The sequence below is a fragment of the Aegilops tauschii genome, chromosome 6 (assembly GCF_002575655.3).
Source record: "Aegilops tauschii subsp. strangulata cultivar AL8/78 chromosome 6, Aet v6.0, whole genome shotgun sequence".
Lineage (NCBI taxonomy): Eukaryota > Viridiplantae > Streptophyta > Magnoliopsida > Poales > Poaceae > Aegilops > Aegilops tauschii.
Genome location: NC_053040.3, coordinates 185875178 through 185894607, shown reverse-complemented (window position 1 = coordinate 185894607; position 19430 = coordinate 185875178). Strand labels below are relative to the sequence as shown.

At 43.2% G+C, this 19430-nt stretch overlaps 1 long non-coding RNA gene across 1 annotated transcript; it reads right to left on the bottom strand.

Moving 5' to 3' along the window:
• Nucleotides 1-1055: 1055 nt before the first annotated feature.
• Nucleotides 1056-5211, bottom strand: LOC120966351 (uncharacterized). Its single transcript, XR_005759858.3, has 2 exons — nt 1761-5211; nt 1056-1372 (listed from the first exon to the last, which is right to left on the bottom strand). It is a non-coding gene; the product is annotated as an uncharacterized lncRNA (long non-coding RNA).
• Nucleotides 5212-19430: the final 14219 nt, after the last annotated feature.

The following is a 19430-nucleotide window of genomic DNA, read 5'->3' as shown; positions in this document are numbered from 1 at the left end:
TCTTTTAATGTTAAACATTTTTTTCAAATTCACCACATTTTAAGAGTAGTTTTGAATTCGGTGAAATTCATATTAGACGACATATGTTGAACTTTTGACCCATTTCTTGGAATGGAGCATGTAATATACCATTGTAAAGCTGGTGAATAGAAGAAACTTTTTAATTTTGAACATTTTCAAAATTTATTACGGTTTTGGAGTAGTTTTGAACATGCTAAAAAACAACATCATTTTTTTCAAAGTCGTGAAATGAAACAATGGACTTATCTGACCGGATTTTTGAATGGCCTCGGTTTGAGAACGTGGACTTATAGAAATCAACCTTTTTGTTTTTTTAAGGTTGGTTTCCCGATCGAACTAATGATGTTGCTAGCCCCGAACTTGAATAGCTTATGTAGTAGAGCTAATTGGATTGAAACAAAATAAAATGAATGTACGTTTTCTATTCTGTTTTCTTCAAACTCTTAACTTTTTTGCAATGAAGTTCTGGACTTGTCTCAATTTGCAACTTGAACCTTTTTTGATGTACTTTATTTTTTTATGTTTTCGTAATGTTCTCCTTTTTCCAGACCTCTCGCTTTCTTGATTCTGAACTTTTCGCTTTTTTATCTTTGAACTTTCTGGATTCTTTGTACCCGAAACCTCCTCAATTCTTCTCTGGATGCTTCACATTTTTGTCTTTTCCAAATTTCCAAAAAAAGTTTTTTTTGTAACCGTAAAACTTTTTATTTGTGAACTTATCATTTTTCTGCCATGAACTTGCCCACATTTTTAAACAAAACTTGATAACATCAGCTTACAAAAATACAAAGAAGTTCACAAAGAGTACATTTCTCAATAAACTAGCCTTGAACACATCAGTGCATAGAAAGTACATCTCTCAGGAAACTAGCCTTGAACACACTCACAGTGTGAACCTCGCCGCTTTGACAAATGAACTTATAACAATACTACAATCTTTTTCTATTTTATGTAACCAAACTCACAAACTTTTATAAAGACAATGTGAACCTCATGGCTTTACAATTTGAACTTTAAAATAGACACTAAAATAATACAATATGAACACTTTTCTTTTTTATATACCAAATTCACAAACTTTCATAGTGGCAGTGTGTGAACCTCATGGCTTTAATAATTTGAAATTTAAAACAAACACCATTACAATATGAACTCTCACATAGCACAAATCACAAATACATAAACACGAAGGCTTTCTTTACTGTTAAAGAACTTTCTTTGGAGGTTTGGACTTTCTCAGTTCTGATTTTTGGAACTCTCCATGTAGCTATACATGAACTTTTTTTTCGTGGACGATCAGTGTGTAGGAGTGCTTGTTGACGACCACACACGCTGAGTCCTTTTTCTTATGCTGCAATTTAAAGCAAGCGCCAATTAAAGCTCATTGCAAGGGCATTCTAGCATTAAATATATCCATCAAACAAGTAAGAGTCTTGAAACCCAAGATAATATAAATAATGTGTACAATAAGACAACAATCAACACAAGCTAGTGAAGGTTTATTATTACGGTCTTACACAAATCCAGTTTAGTAGCCAGCCTCAACATAAAATGGAAGAGGCTGAACTTTGAACTTTCGGTGGAACAAAATATGAAGAAGCTTGGACTGAAGAAATAAAACCAAAGGAGCAAAACCATGAACTGTAGCTATGTTTGTATTTTTCAGTCACAACCAAAAAATATGGTACCTTGGCAGGAATGCTTTATTACAACAATGATAAGTACAAAGAGAACAATACCTCTGATTTTTGGAACTCTCCTTGTAGCTACACATGAACTGCGCAACACATGAATTCTCTTTGTGGGCGACCGTGTAGGAGTAGAGCTCGTCGACGAACTAGTCTGCACTTTGAACTTCTCTCAAGCCTTCTTGCTGAACAGACAGGACAAGATAATGCAGAAAGCAAAATATGACTCGTACAACTATCTTAATACACAAACATGGAGGTACAGAAATTAGGCCTAAACGTACTAGCACAAACAAACAATGCACGACTAGAGTTTAATTGATCCCCTATCTTGTTTGTACACCAAAACTAGTTATGTACTCCTAGTAGTTGACTGCACCATCCAGCTAACTGAACCCAGGGGGAGCTTCACATCAAGCTAGCTAGCTTCAGATCAAGCTAATTTTGTGGTCCACAAGACCAACTCCACCAGCGGCTGAATGCAAAATAATTTGGTTCTTTCGTGCATTAAGCAGCATCACCGAATCCCCAACTCAGTGAAATCATCACCTAGCAAAGGAACATCAGAATTCGTATTGAATGTGTCACAAAAGATGAACTTGTGCAGCTGTTTGTTGCTTCTGGAGGTTTTCGTAAAAGGATTTGTGTACATATAATAATATGAATGAGTGAGACAAGAAAGTGAGCAGTAAAAGGATTTCGTATTTTCACCTTCAGATGATATCACTTTCTGGAGGTTTTGATGGAAAATGCTGGTGTAGGTACCACACAACCACAAACTAAATACCAGCCACATATCCTAGAGAAAAGATGCTTCTCAAGCCTGATTTTTCAATGCATTTTAGGCAAGAACCGATCCAAGTCAGAACTGAAGCGATTTATTTGATTCAACTACTACAATAGTTTCTCTATACTCTTATGTTTTTGACACACAAGTATTGAACTTTTTCCTGCCTTCTCATTACGAATTGATGACATAATACATGTTGAACTGATTGAAGAAAATAAAACAATAATCACTTGAACTAAATGATCTTGAGCTGATGTAAAAGATGCAACTTATTCATGTTTTTAGTTCAATTTTTGTGTGTGTGAAATCACTGAACTAAATGATCTTGAGCTGATGTAAAGAATGCATCTTGAGCTGATGTAAATTAACACCATATAATATAACAATGTTCTTTCATATGAGGCAAGACAACCAAGATTATGAGCACCATGTCAGGTCAGTGGTTGGTCCAATAAAATTATGAGGTGAGTGCCTCCATAGAAGTAACAAGATGCAAGCTTAGTCCTTAGGTTACAGATTTGTAAATACTAGTAGTGCTACCAACATTTATAAATACTAGTGAACTTGAACGTATGGCCTCTCAGATATGAACTGTTTGTGTTACAAGCACATACACAAAATCCAACGAAGCTGATATAAGTACATGTTAAAGAGATAATCGAGTTCATGTATTAGTTGGGAGAAGTTCAAAAAGAAAATTTTAAAAAGTTTGTACTGTTTTTGCTATAACAACTATAGTCATCTTTGCCAACCATGTATATTACATGGTTAAAATAAGATTAGAGTTTCACTATTACATTTTTAGTGTAATGTGATTCAGAAACCACACAAAGTAAAGTAACGTCTGTTTCAAAATGGATGGTTACAGTTTAGACAGAAGTTAAGTTTAAGCAATGCCCTTGTGGCAAAGCAAACAAAATGTATCATTTTTCCTCAGGATTCTGCGCATTTAAAGCATAAGGTACTGAAAAGAACACACAAGTTGAACTGAGAATCAAAATAAAAGTAGGGGTAGCATGCCTGTAAGAAGGGAGGTTGAGGGTAGCAGGGTGCACAGTGGGCGAAGGACGCACAAGGATGATGAGTTACCTCATCGCTTGGCTGCGAGATGACATGCATCATGGAGGCGCTCGGGTTGGAGTGCATCGGCAGCGAGCAGTGGGGCTATGAGAGGGGACAGGTTGGAGGAGCTTTCCCCCTGCTAACAAATCAAAAAGGAGATATTTCTCCCCATCACCATTTCCCCTGCTAACAACTTCTCTTCAAGGCCACTCTTCGAGCATGCACACAAGGTAACAATCTTAACTACCAGATTCATTACATTTGAACATTTTTTTAGTTTATATGTTGAACTTATGGGGTTTGTATTTTTGAACTTATTAGTGTTTTGTTTCTCTGAACTTTCTTGGGTTTCATCTTTTGGAACTGTCAGTTTCTTTTTGACACCTGAACTTCGACTTGTTCTCCCCAACGAACTCCCCTTGAATGTTTTGTTTTTTCGAACTTCCCAAGTTTACGTTTTTGAACTGATTGAAGAGTAGTATATGAGCTCACCAACACAATGAATTTTTACTGAACACTAAGGTGCAGAATATACACACAAGGTAGCTGAACAATTCACTTAGTCTGGTCGAACGAGAAGGTGCAGTAGCAGCAACAAGGTGTGGAAGAAGAACTTGTTGCCCGTGGAGATGTTGGCCTGCACGCAGCTACCTGAGCGACCGACCGTCGAGCAAGCAGTTGGATTGCCGAGTTGAATAGCGCACTGTGGTTGAGTGGAGGACAGCGCGGCCACGAGGTCCAGCCGAGAGTACTGGCCTGACGCAGTTACGAGGAGGTCGACGGAGGTCGTGGGGACGAGAGAAGGGAGGAGGTGGGCTGGATCCGGGGGAGGCGGTGGTGGTTAGGTCCCACGATGGCGGAGGTGGCTGGGATTGGGGGCGGCGGTGGTGGCTGGGTCGGGGTGGCGGCTGGTTTCGGGGGTGAGAGGTGGAGGAGCGGCTGATCGCTAGTAGGTGGGAGGCAGGGGCGCGCCGGACCACTGGACTGCGCAGGAGGTGGGAGGAGAGGGCGTGTGGACCGTCGGGAGGTGGGAGGCGAGGACACGCAGCGCTGGAGGGGGAGGTGCAGCGGGGCGGCGAACTGGAGGGGGGTCGGCTAGGCGGCGCGCTGGAGGGAGAGGAGCGGCGCGGCGGCGCGCTTGAGGGGAGGAGCGGCCGGTCTTGAGAGAGACGAGGGGTCGAGAGGGTTCACGCGGGTGGGCTTTTTCACTTCTTTTTTGCGCATACTGATTGGGCTGTTGGAAATCACCAACGGGCCTCTATAGGGAGCGGGGAGTAATCGAATATTATTATGTTACTAGTAATAGAATAGTCCAGCCCTATATATATATGTTTCATCATCCAGGGTGCAGAATAAGTTATTCTTCATCCGAGGTAATCTTACGGTCACTTCCTAAATAAATTACGTTTAGAATATTAACAGTTACATGCATATTGATTCAATATGTAAAATTTGGTACAAAAAATAGGTTATAAGACTAGAAAAATCACATTTTATGTATGTTTTACACTATGTTTTGACATTCGTAATTTTACGTAACATAAAATATTATTTACGGCGAGTACATGTTTTCTTACGTTCTCTTTTTTTGTATGAAATAAGACAAAATTTACGAAACGTAAAAATACAGTGCATTGATGTCAAAATAGAGAGGGGGGTGAAGAATAACTATTTCTCACCCAGGGTGACGAATAGCGCGTATGTATAGGTGCCCCAAGTAGGACCGAATGCTACTTGGGTTCCTCCTAGGCCGACCGCCCCCTTCCTTATTTACCGAAGGGGGAAGGAAAGAGGAGGGAGGAGGGAAGGAAGGGGGAGGCCGAATCCCCCCTTCCTTCTCCCTTCCCCTCTTTCCTTCTCCTCTGGTTCGGCCCATATGTGTGGGGGAACGTAGCATGCAATTTCAAATTTTTCTTACGCTCACGCAAGATCTATCTAGGAGATGCATAGCAACGAGAGGGGGACAGTGTGTCCACGTACCCTCATAGACCGAAAGCGGAAGCGTTAGGTTAACGCGGTTGATGTAGTCGAACGCCTTCACGATCCAACCGATCTAGTACCGAACGTACGGCACCTCCGAGTTCTGCACACGTTCAGCTCGATGACATCCCTTGAACTCTTGATCCAGCAGAGGGTCGAGGGAGAGTTTCATTAGCACGACGGCATGGTGATGTGATCCGCGCAGGGCTTCACCTAAGCACTACAACGCTATGACCAGAGGTGTAAACTGTGGAGAGAGACGCCGCACACGGCTTGGAACAATTGGTGTGTCTCCAAGGGGTGCCCTGCCCACGTATATAAAGGAGGGAGAGGGAGGAGGCCGGCCCTAGGGGGCGCGCCATAAGGGGGAGTCCTACTAGGACTCCCAGTCCTAGTAGGATTCACCCCCCTTCTTTTTCCTTCTCATGGAGGGGGAAAGGGGGAAAGGAGAGGGAGTAGGAGAAGGAAAGGGGGTGGCGCCCCCTTCCCTAGTCCAATTTGGCCTCCTCCCTTGTGGGGGCGCACCAGCCACTTGTGGGCTGGTTAGCCTCCCTCCTATGGCCCATATGTCCCATATCTTTCCCCGGGGGGTTCCGGTAACCCCTCCGGTACTCCGGTATGTATCCGATATACCCCGGAACCCTTCCGGTGTCCAAATACTACCTTCCAACATATCAATCTTTACCTCTCAACCATTTCGTGACTCCTTGTCCTGTCCTTGATCTCATCCAGGACTCCGAACAAACTTCGGTCACCAAAACACACAACTCATAAAACAAATCATCATCGAATGTTAAGCATGCGGACCCTACGGGTTCGTGAACTATGTGGACATGACCGAGACACATCTCCGGTCAATAACCAATAGCGGAACCTGGATGCTCATATTGGTTCCTACATATTCTACGAAGATCTTTATCGGTCAAACCGCATAACAACATACGGCATTCCCTTTGTCATCAGTACGTTACTTGCCCGAGATTCGATCGTCGGTATCATCATACCTAGGTCAATCTCGTTACGGGCAAGTCTCTTTACTCATTCCGTAATGCATCATCTTGCAACTAACTCATTAGTCACATTGCTTGCAAGGCTTATAGTGATGTGCATTACCGAGAGGGCCCAGAGATACCTCTCCGATACAAGGAGTGACAAATCCTAATCTTGATCTATGCCAACCCAACAAATACCTTCGGAGACACCTGTAGATCATCTTTATAATCACCCAGTTACATTGGGACGTTTGGTAGCACACAAGGTGTTCCTCCAGTATTCGGGAGTTGCATAATCTCATAGTCAGAGGAATATGTAAAGTCATGAAGAAAGCAATAGCAATAAAACTTAACGATCATTATGCTAAGCTAACGGATGGGTCTTGTCCATCACATCAATCTCTAATGATGTGATCCCGTTCATCAAATGACAACACATGTCTATGGTTAAGAAACTTAACCATCTTTGATTAACAAGCTAGTCTAGTAGAGGCATACTAGGGATACTCTATTTTGTCTATGTATTCACACATGTACTAAGTTTCCGGTTAATACAATTCTAGCATGAATAATAAACATTTATCATGATATAAGGAAATATAAATAACAACTTACTATTGCCTCTAAGCCATATTTCCTTCAATATGGGGGCGCACTGATGACCCACAAGTATAGGGGATCTATCGTAGTCCTTTCGATAAGTAAGAGTGTGGAACCCAACGAGGAGCAGAAGGAAATCACAAGCGGTTTTCAGCAAGGTATTCTCTGCAAGCACTAAAATTATCGGTAACAGGTAGTTGTGTGATAATATAATTCGTAACGGGTAACAAATAACAAAAGTAACTAAGGTGCAGCAATATGGCCCAATCCTTTTTGTAGCAAAGGACAAGCCTGGACAAACTCTTATATAAAGCAAAGCGCTCCCGAGGACTGATGTCTACTAGGCAACCTTCTTCTTGTAGACTCGTGTTGGGCCTCCAAGCGCAGAGTTTTGTAGGACAGTAGCAAATTTCCCTCAAGTGGATGACCTAAGGTTTATCAATCCGTGGGAGGCGTAGGATGAAGTGGTCTCTCTCAAACAACCCTGCAACCAAATATCAAAGAGTCTCTTGTGTCCCCAACACACCCAATACAATGGTAAATTGTATAGGTGCACTAGTTCGGCGAAGAGATGGTGATACAAGTGTAATATGGATGGTAGATATAGGTTTTTGTAATCTGAAAATATAAAAACAGCAAGGTAGCAAGTGGTAAAAGTGAGCGAAAACAGTATTGCAATGCTTGGAAACAAGGCCTAGGTTCATACTTTCACTAGTGCAAGCTCTCTCAACTACAATAACATAATTAGATCATATATATGGCAATCCCTCAACATGCACCAAAGAATCACTCCAAAGTTTCTATTGGAGAACGTAGGACAAAAACGTGCATCAAATCCTATGCATAGATTACCCCAATGTCACCACGGGAATCCACAAGTTGAGTGCCAAAACATACATCAAGTGAATCAATAGAACATCCCATTGTCACCGCAGATATTCCATCACAAGACATACATCAAGTGTTCTCAAATCCAATAGTCAATCCAACATAACAAAACCTCAAAGAGCAAGACTCAATTCATCACAAGAAGATAGAGGGGGAAAACATCGTATGATGCAACTATAGTAACAAAGCTCGCGGTACATCAAGATCATGCCAAATCAAGAACACGAGAGAGAGAGAGAGATCAAACACATAGCTACTTGTCGTGGATTTGTCACGGCAGATGTCCTTATTGTGAGGACTTAGTCGTGAGGCCAACACATCTATGTGGTAGCTTGAGAGGGGTTGAGTGGGACGAGAGACGCGAGGTTTTACCCAGGTTCGGCCCCTCCCGGTGGAGGTGAAAGCCTACATCCAGCTTCATTGATATTGATGATGATGATGATGATGCTCATGACTACAAGGGTGATCTTTCGCTACCTCTATCTCGAGAGCTATTGACTTGTCTGTCTTAACTTGTGAAACTTGTCCCTCTTGGGGTTCCCTGCCCCTCCTTATATAAGTTGGAGGGGCGGGTTACATGTGGATTCCTAGTAGGACTAGGACTACTCTATTACAAGTGGAATCCTAGTCTTGCTTCCTTTGTAAGGGAAAACTCTTTATGCCTTTCCTCTTAAGCCGGCCTACCATAACATAATCCGGCCTTCCATAAACTGCCTTCTGGGCCACCGGGTCTTGTCGCTCTTCTAATCCGCCTGTCGGGTCACCAATGAGTGGAGAGATCCGGGCGGGTCACTTTAGTGAGTCGCCAAGTCCGGCTGGGTCATACTGCGGGGTATATCCCCGACATTAGCCCCCAGTTTAATTTGGATTTATCCATGTTAAACTGATCCTGCAAAATAAACACAAGAACAAATTTGACAGGTTGTGCTCCAAGTTAAAAAAAAATCTGAACCGGCACCTGATCATCCTTAAGTCCTTGCCATTTCCTTCTTGATATGTGTCCATGATCTCATAGCAAATCTCCTTTAGCAGATATATTCAAACTTTGCCAATGCAAAAAATCCAGATACTTCTTCTGAAAAATCTGGGTCAACAGGCCAGCTTCATAGTCAATTTGCTGACATTGGTCTCTTGTAGAAAAATATTTTAAGAAATAATCCATTTGAGTCAGCCTCCAAAGCTCTGACTTGACAATAATATTGGTCTTAAAATATTCATCTGATGTTCAACCAGTATGAAAATGTAGAACTTGCCAATTTATGATTGCCAAAATTGCGGGGTTATAAAACAGATGATGCCGGGTCATGATTGTTGCTGGTTTGCTCAAAACTAAAAATTTGAAGATGTTCCTCCCTTATATGCATATCACCTGTAGCCCCCAAGTCGTAAGAGGAGAATGTAGTGATAGCTTAAGACTTGTTTTAATACAAATGCTGCAACTTTGGAGAAATCCGGGTTGTTCATGTAAGTCGCCAATCATAAACTAAACACTTTGTACTTCCCATGTGTAGCCCCCAAGTGCCGGGTCATTATATAATAATGAGCAGGGACTTTGTAGATTTGATTATATAAACTTAAGCAACAATGTGTAGCCCTCAAGGGCCGGCTCAGCAAGATAATATTGTGCTGGGACTTTACTTGTATTTCCAAAAATAACACCATATGATGTAACTCCCAAGTTTCGGGTTACCTTTGACAGGAGCAATTGGTAGCCCCCAAGGGCCGGCTCATCACTATGTGATGGGTCGGGTCTTCAATGAGGCAAATTAAAATGATTTTGCATTAGCCCCCAAGTGCCATGGTGCATGCTCGCAGTGACATGGTACTTGCATACTCAATGTAATCTTGATTTGAATAATGTAGCCCCCAAGTGCCGGGTCGTATGCCTGCAGCGACTCGGGACTAAATAAAACCATATCCATTGTCCGGATGATGTTGCTGAAAGCCTTTGCATATCAATATTGAACCATGCTCTCTGCTTGTGAGCCGGTATTTTTATATGAAGGAATAATAGCCATTGCTCTGAAGCGCCATTTGAAAAACCTCAATCATAATACTGGTTATCGATAACCATAATAAAAATCCAGCCATGTTGGCTATTTGAATAATATAATCCGGTATGGAAACCTCCATCATTCAATACTATAATAAAAATCCAGCCAAGTTTGGCTATTAAAGATTTGAATACTTTATCTGTTGATAAGTAAATCCGGAGTTAGATACCCGGCGGCTCTTGGCCGATGGCGACTTAATGCGCATCCATTTTACTCCGGGATGCAACCCAGCGGCTTATGAAGCGTTTATGTAAGCCATAACTTTGCATGTCCTGCACAAAGTTTAATCAACATATGCCGTGGCGACTTAACGTCAAAAGCCAGGGCGGGTAACAACCCAAACATAATATAGTCTTATGCAATTATGGAAAAGATTAGAATTAAGGCCATCGAAGCCAAAATATACTGGTGACTTAAAGTCAATAACCAGGGCAACACTGGTACAACGACGTGCTAAACAAACAGTTTTTAACCCCTTTCCGCGATGACATTTGGAACCGTCGCCAAGTGAGTGTGGGCGATAGGGGGGTCCTTCCCACACGACCAAGAAATTGTCAGGGATAGGCCCTCCTGGGACCCAGGCTGGGGCCGTGTGCGATCGGGCGAGGCATCGAAACCCAATCATTTCCGTAGGTACGTACATCCACACGGTGAATCCCAGAAAATCATTTCCGTAGGTATGTACATCCCACACGGTGAATCCCAGAAAATCATTTCCGTAGGTATGTACATCCCACATGGTGAATCCCAGAAAATCATTTCCGTAGGTATGTACATCCCACACGGTGAATCCTAGAAAAATATTTCCGTAGGTATGTATATCACACACAGTTCTTTGTATGGAAACGTTTGTGCAATGTGGCCTAACGCTAACAGTTCGCTGCCAGAAGCCGTGTGTGATTGTTAGTTGATCGAACACGCCTACTTTATAGAAACCGTGCGGGTTGTTTGAGTTCATCGCCCACGGTGTTGTCTGAGTAACCGTCTGCAATAGAAAACCCCAATAAGCAGGGTAATTAGCCTATTATTGATAATCCATGTACTAATCAAACTGATATTTCTTATAAAACACGCCAGATATTTCATATCCGTATAAAAGCAACCAGGATTTCATAATCGAATTACATCAGATAGCTTCGGCACTCAATTACGCCATTACACAACAGCACCAAGTTTCACATGAGGCATCAAAAACCTTTGGAAAGTAGCATCATACACGGTAAATAGACAGATGAATCTCATTGGGAAACTGCAGAAGCGGAAGGCAAATATTGAGCCTTCAGTGATGTTGAATGTCCTCGCAACCTTCGTCCTCTTCAGCGAGACTTTAATATTATACTGTGGGTGTTGAATGAATACCTTCCTCGCCTCTTGACCATGCAGGTGGTTTGAGAGGTAACCATCGGGGAACTGCTTTGAAAAGTACTGAGAACAAAGCTATGCATAAATCGCTGTTGTAAATTTTGAAATGGCGCAAGGGGTAAAAACAAGGTAAAAGAGTTGGTACCATCCTATAGTTGACCGATGTCTTCTTCATTGTGCAAACAAAGATCTTGCTGTTATTTGTCGCAAGTTTCTTCATCCTAACAATCTTTCTGAGTTTATTGACTTGACTGATATTCATGGACATCTCATTTCCCCATATGCAAAATGGGTCAAACAGTGGGTCTAAACCTCTGACAGCAGGACCTACATGTGCAAGACCAAATTGTAAGAAACCTAAATATTAGAATGATTCCTGCAACTGCACAATAATGTGCTATTAGCCAAAGGACCCTGCTTGAACAAACCTCGATGGTAAACTATAATGCCTCCCATTGTTTCCCTGCAACACACATAAGGAAGATCTTGATCAGGTTAACTGAGAGTTGCCATACTATTAGTAGAATATGTATTGAGTACAGCCAAATTCGATTGGTGTCACATGCATAACAATACAAAATTGTACCCACAACAAATGAAAATCAAATTGCAGAACTGAACCAAATAGTTAAATGGACAGCAGACCAAATGAACCAAAATAGTTAACTGAGCACAACATTGCAGAATAGAAACATGTACTAGAAGATAAGACAGTTAACAAAACAAAGAATGCTTGAGAACAGTAGTACGAAATGTAGCAATTGTTGGACCAAAGTGTTAACTTAACATTACATTTCAGAGGACCAAACTGTTAACTAAACATCAGATTGCATATTAACATTACAGAGGACAAATCACTAGAAGGCACTGGCGGTGGCCTCGAGAAAATATCACGAACTGTATTTTAAAGTAGACAACCGTGTGGCGGTGTCGACGGTGGCCTCGAAGACGAGGTGCTCCTCCAAGATCTGGCGGTGGACACGCATGGCAGCCATAGCGACCTCATTCGCGCGTGCGGCCGCATGCTACTGAGCTTCACATTATACTGCGTGTAAAATGGTTGGGCGGTGCTTAATTGGAGGAGGGGGGAAGTGATTTCGGTGGAAGGTGTCGCTCCATCGGTCGGGGCATGTGGGACGGGAAAGGAGGAGGATGGTGTGGGTGGGGTGTGGATTACCTGACTATATCGACGAGGCCGCGCAACAAGAAGAAGGGTCGTCCGCGAGGACGCTGCGCAGCAAGAAGAAGGGTCGCCGGTGAGGAGGCGGCGCTGCAAGAAGAAGGGTCGCTGGCGAGGAGGCGAAGCTGCAAGAAGAAGGGTAGCCGGCGAGGAGGCGGCGCTACAAGAAGAAGGGTCGCCGCCGAGGAGGCTGAGCTGCCAGTAAGCAGCACTAAAGGTTTGAACTTGGAAAGCAAGGAGGAACAGTGGAAATGTGGCTTTTGGTAGGAGGGAGGGGCGGGGAGATAGATATTTCCGCGGTGGCAAAAAAATTTGCTCGGTACCGCGAGAAACTGGCGCACAAGTGTGGTTCAAGTGGGGGCGATGGACTGTAGACAATGAAGCTTCCTGCGTAAGCCAGACAAGACGGTGCGCTAAGATATTTTATATCGCATCCACATGATTCTTTCTAGTAAACTGTTTGTGGTATACCTGATTTTTTCATTATGTTTTGAAAGAAAAAATGGTGTTACGAAGGGAAAGGATGGTGTTTGAATTGCTAGAACATTTACATACAGTGAACATGCAACTAGTACATGAGTGTCGTGTTTAAATTTGGAATCATTCCGGGTTCGTTTGGCATTTTTATGCATTAATTGAGTTTCTGGGCATTTAATGTGCATAATACAAATTTGAACTACAAGCCCATGCTACAATGCACCAAAGTTTGTTGAAAATCACATGTGTGTCTTTGGGTGAATTTATAGGTCCCATGCAAGAAATGGGAATAAAATTCAAACATCTGGGTGTCGTGGCTTGGCCGGAATGATTGAGAAACTTGGTTTTTTAATTCCTGTAAATCCAAAACACGGCTGGAAATCATGAAACTTGGCATGGTGTCATGTCATGGCACCAACATGCTGTAGTAAATTTTTTGGCCGAATTGGGACAAGCTTTGGTGTAAGCTTCTTACAAACCGAAGCTTCCCTCAAGAAGGCTCCTGGTTCCGAGAGGGAACGTGTCACCTTCGTGTGCGAAACGACATACGTACACTGCCTTCTCTCGCCTTCATTTTTGTACACTGGCAGATTAGACCAAATAGAAATATCGTGCTGAATTTTGGAATTATTCCGGGTTCGTTTGGCCTTTTTTATACATTAATTGAGTTTCTGGGGATTTAATGTGCATAATTCAAATTTGAACTACAAGCACATGCTCCAGTGCACCAAAGTTGGTTGAAAAATCACATGTGTGTCTTTGGGTGAATTTATAGGTCCCATGCAAGAAATGGGAATGAAATCCAAACATCTGGGCATCGTGGCTCGGCCGGAAAGATTGAGAAACTTGGTTTTTTAATTCCTGTAAATCCAGAAAACGCCTGAAAATCATGAAACTTGGCATGGCGTCATGACATGGCACCAACATGCTGCGGTAATTTTTTTGGCCGAATTGGGACAAGCTATGGTGTAAGCTTCTTGCAAACCGGAGCTTCCCTCAAGAAGGCTCGTGGTTTCGAGAGGGAACGTGTCACCTTCGTGTGTGAAATGACATACGTACACTGCCGTCTCCCGCCTTAATTTTTGTACACTGGCAGATTAGAGCAAATAGAAGTATCGTGCTAAATTTTGGAATTGTTCCGGGTTCGTTTGGCTTTTTTTATACACTAATTGAGTTTCTGGGCATTTAATGTGCATAATTGAAATTTGAACTACAAGCACATGCTCCAGTGCACCAAAGTTGGTTGAAAAATCACATGTGTGTCTTTGGTTGAATTTATAGGTCCCAGGCAAGAAATGAGAAAGAAATTCAAACATCTGGGCGTCGTGGCTCGGCCGGAATGATTGAGAAACTTGGTTTTTTAATTCCTATAAATCCAAAACACGCCTGAAAATCATGAAACTTGGCATGGTGTCATGACATGGCACCAACATGCTGCGGTAATTTTGTTGGCCGAATTGGGACAAGCTTTGGTGTAAGCTTCTTGCAAACCGGAGCTTCCCTCAAGAAGGCTCGTGGTTTCGAGAGGGAACGTGTCACCTCCGTGTGCGAAACGACATACGTACACTGCCTTCTCCCACCTTAATTTTTTTACACAGGCAGATTAGACCAAATACAAGTATCGTGCTAAATTTTGGAATTATTCCGGGTTCGTTTGGCCTTTTTTATACATTAATTGAGTTTATGCGCATTTAATGTGCATAATTCAAATTTGAACTACAAAGCACAGGCTCCAGTGCACCATAGTTGTTTGAAAAATCATATGTGTGTCCTTGGGTGAATTTCTAGGTCCCATGCAAGAGATGGGAGTGAAATTCAAACATCTGGACGTCGTGGCTCGGCCGGAAAGATTGAGAAACTTGGTTCTTTAATTCCTATAAATCCAAAACACGCCTGAAAATCATGAAACTTGGCATGGTGTCATGACATGGCACCAACATGCTGCGGTAATATTTTTGGCCCAATTGGGACAAGCTTTGTGTAAGCTTCTTGCAAGCCGGAGCTTCCCTCAAGTAGGCTCATGGTTCCGAGAGGGAACGTGTCACCTCCGTGTGTGAAACGACATACGTACTCTGCCTTCTCCCGCCTTAATTTTTTTACACTGGCAGATTAGACCAAATACAAGTATCGTGCTAAATTTTGGAATTATTCCGGGTTCGTTTGGCCTTTTTTATACATTAATTGAGTTCCTGCACATTTAATGTGCATAATTCAAATTTGAACTACAAGCACAGGCTCCAGTGCACGAAAGTTGTTTGAAAAATCATATGTCCTTGGGTGAATTTCTAGGTCCCATGCAAGAGATGGGAGTGATATTCAAACATCTGGGCGTCGTGGCTCGGCCGGAAAGATTGAGAAACTTGGTTTTTTAATTCCTGTAAATCCAAAACACGTCTGAAAATCATGAAACTTGGCATGGTGTCATTACATGGCACCAACATGTTGCGGTAAATTTTTTTGTAGAATTGGGACAAGCTTTGGTGTAAGCCTCTTGCAAACCGGAGCTTCCCTCAAGAAGGCTCGTGGTTCCGAGATGGAACGTGTCACCTCCGTGTGCGAAACGATATACGTACACTGCCTTCTCCCGCCTTAATTTTTTTACACAGGCAGATTAGACCAAATACAAGTATCGTGCTAAATTTTGGAATTATTCCGGGTTTGTTTGGCCTTTTTTAAACATTAATTGAGTTTCTGCGCATTTAATGTGCATAATTCGAATTTGAACTACAAGCACAGGCTCCAGTGCACCAAAGTTGTTTGAAAAATCACATGTGTGTCCTTGGGTGAATTTCTAGGTCCTATGCAAGAGATGGGAATGAAATTCAAACATCTGGGCGTCGTGGCTCGGCTGGAAAGATTGAGAAACTTGGTTTTTCAATTCCTGTAAGTCCAAAACACGCCTGAAAATCATGAAACTTGGCATGGTGTCATGACATGGCACCAACATGTTGTGGTAATTTTTCTGTCCGATTTGCGAAGGCGCACACATTAACAATCAACAAAGTGATTTTGGAAAAAGTGCTGTCACGTTACAAATGGGAAAGGCAAGTATTATTGAAATCGTGGGCGTTCTACTTACCAATTACGTGCGGCCACGCATCCCCTTATTTTATTGGCTAGGAGGTGCCATGCGGGGTAGCTATTTGAGTACGGGAGGCGTGCGATCAGACCCCTGTGCGTGCTCATCGGGAGGAGAGCCCTTTGACCGCTACCCGCCGTGCACCTCCCTCCCAACGTATCCATTAATGGCGCCCGAGCACCTGTTCTATGGCGTGGCTATATGTCTCACTTGACTGAGATTTAAGAGAGAAAAATGAAAATCTGAAAAGAAAGTTTTGCACGGATCTTGATATAAGATCCGACGGACCTATATAGCATCGACTGCGACTTATAGCAAGCATGATGAATATAAGGACGATGACAGTGGATAATAATTGTCTTACATATTTAGGAACATAATTAAAAAAGCCACATGCGGCAACGCCCGAATTACACAAGGGCAAAAGAAGAAGGAAGACAATGATCTGGCTCGCTGATCTCTACTTTCTAGATGCGTTGCTGCAGGCTGCGGGAACTAGTCTCTGCGGCGAGCGGCGACGAGCTCTTTCTTGTCCTCAAGATGCTGCTTGAGAGCATCCACGGATTCCTCTACCAGCCTTCTGCGCTCGATGCGCAGCATGGCATACTCGTCCATAAGTTTCTCGATGATGACATTGATCCTCTTCAACAAGGCAGTGGTCTGCTCCTGCTGCTCCGCACTTCCGACGATCTTTGCCCTCGGCAGGTCGCGCTCGGCCCGGAGCTTCGCATTGCTCTCATTTAGTTGCCGGATGACGTCGGTAGACTGTTCAAACGAGGCTTTTAGGTCATCCTGCAACCTCTCCCACCTGGAGATCTGATCCATCTGCCTAAGGACGAGGGCACGCATGCGCCTGTAAGAGTTCTCGCCTGCCCGTGAGACATTTTCCCAGGCCGCCGCGGTGCGGGAGGACATCTCTGCTGCATTCGCGGCGCGGCGGGACATCTCTTCTGCTTCGGAGGCGCGACCGGACCAGTCTGCTGCATCGACGGTGTGGCGGGACCTCCGTGCAGCTTCGGCGGTGCGGCGGGACCTCTCTGCTGCTACGGCCATGCGGTGGGACATGTTGGCTTCTTTCGCAGCGAGGCGGGACATCTCTCGTGCTTTCGCTTCCAGGCTCGCCTCTCCCTGGTGGCAATCTCTCGACCCAGAACTCACGCTGGCCATGGCAAACGCAAGGGAACGATGATGAATGACTTTTTTGTTTTTGTGGATGAGGAGTTGAGGAGGAATGTGCAGTCATCTTGGAGTAGTAGTATTTATAACCGAGTAGTAATATGCTCCTAAGTGGGAAACCATTTAGGTTTTGATCGGTGTGAACAGGTTTGCAATTTGGAATGTGACGGGCCGTGGCCTCCCTGTTCTTCTAAAAAAATGTGACGGGATGCATGCTCAAAATTTACTGACGGTTATAAGTGCGACACTATTCCTGAAAGGCGTAACGTGGGCACGTACGCCTTCTCGGTCGCGTACGTGGCGTTTGCACCATAGGGTGCACCGCAATAGGCAATGTCAGCACACATCTTGTTCCAACAACCATGCGCGCTCGTTATTACCATCGCGCACGCTTATTTTAATTAGAATGTGTGTGCCCATCTAGCGCACACACGTTGATGTATCTAACAGTTTCAGTTTGTTGTGGCTAATCGCAAATAGTTCATCCATGTGAACTGTATGCCATCAATCGCAGACACTTTGATCTGGCTGACCCGTTTCTGTTCTTTTGCCTAATCACAAACAGTTAATCCTTCTGAAGCGTATGCCCTCAATCACACACATCTTGATCTGGCTGACCATTTCTTTTGTGTTGCCTAATCACAAACAGTTCATCCGAGTGAATCGTATGCTCTATATCGCACACGCCTTCATCAGGCTGCCCGTTTCTTTTGTTCCGCCTCATCGCAAACAGTTCATTGGACTGAACCGTATGCCCTGGATTGCACACGCAACTAAAATATGAACTGTGTTTGATGGCTCTGCCATCGCAAACATTTTTCACCTTTTTGACGGTTCTTTTACACCACCGTTTGCGATTATTGCATCGCACACAGTTTCATCGAAGGGTCTCTGATCGTAGTGTCGCGTTAGCAGCATCCTGCAGTAGTGCAAGTTATCAAACCTCGTATATTCATATAACAATTAAAAGCATACCTGTAAAAGTAGCTCATACTGTCAGCTTACATTGCCATATCCAGTGAGGGTGACAACCCAAAGATTTGTAAGCACATGATTCCAATTGCGCAGTCCAAAGTATGTTGGCGACTTAAAGTCCATAGCCAGGGCGGGTTATAAAAACCCGTAAGTATTTACTCCAATATGAAAATCATACATGTAGCTTGATAGCATAATGATGATGTAATGATTGTAATCCAGCATGGGTATTAACCCGTCAAAAATCATGACTTGAAATTATTCAAGGAAAATCATCCTAGCGACTTAAAGTCTGCTCATCAGGGCGGGTTACCAAACCCAATATGCTCAATTATGAGTCATATAATTCAAGGCTACATGGTATGAATTGTTTTAAACCATATGTTAATATGGAACAAGGATATGAATCCAACAATGTTCAGAAAAAACAATCAATTAGAGAAACAAGGCTTTCATAGGCTGCCAAGCCGAAATTTCAAGTGCTTTCATAGGCCACACAACCACTGAGTTAATCCTTCATTCAACTATGTAAGCCGGCCCTCACATGACCAACCACCGTTTTAACCTCGACAACTTCAGGGTCTTTTATAAGATTGACTGTTGAGAGTACGGTGGCTCATTCCAGGATTACTTGGGTGGAGTGACAAGGACATATAGGCAGGATAACCTAGAATTTGGTGATTACTCCTGGCGTTCAAGCCGATCAAGAGGGTAAATAAAGCTATGTTCATTGAACATGAAGCCCCCCAAGTGATGTATAATGAGCCCTCAAGGCAGGATACCTATGGTTGAACTGCCACACTGTAGCAAGTTCTCTTTGGTAACCTTGAACTTGGGCAAAAAAACTCCCAAGTAATGCGCAACAAGGCGTGTAAGCCCGATCAAAAAAGGTAGTCACAGCTATGCTCAATGAGCAGGAAGCCCCCAACTGATTTGTAACAAGGCGTGCAAGCCGGATTAAGAGGGTAGTTACAACTATGCTTAGTGAGCAGGAAGCCCCCAAGTAACCATAATAAGATAAGCCCGTAAGGCAGGATGCCCATGTTTGAACTGCGCACAGCAGCAAGTTCTCTTTGGCAACCTTTAATTTTTTTTGAGAACTCAAA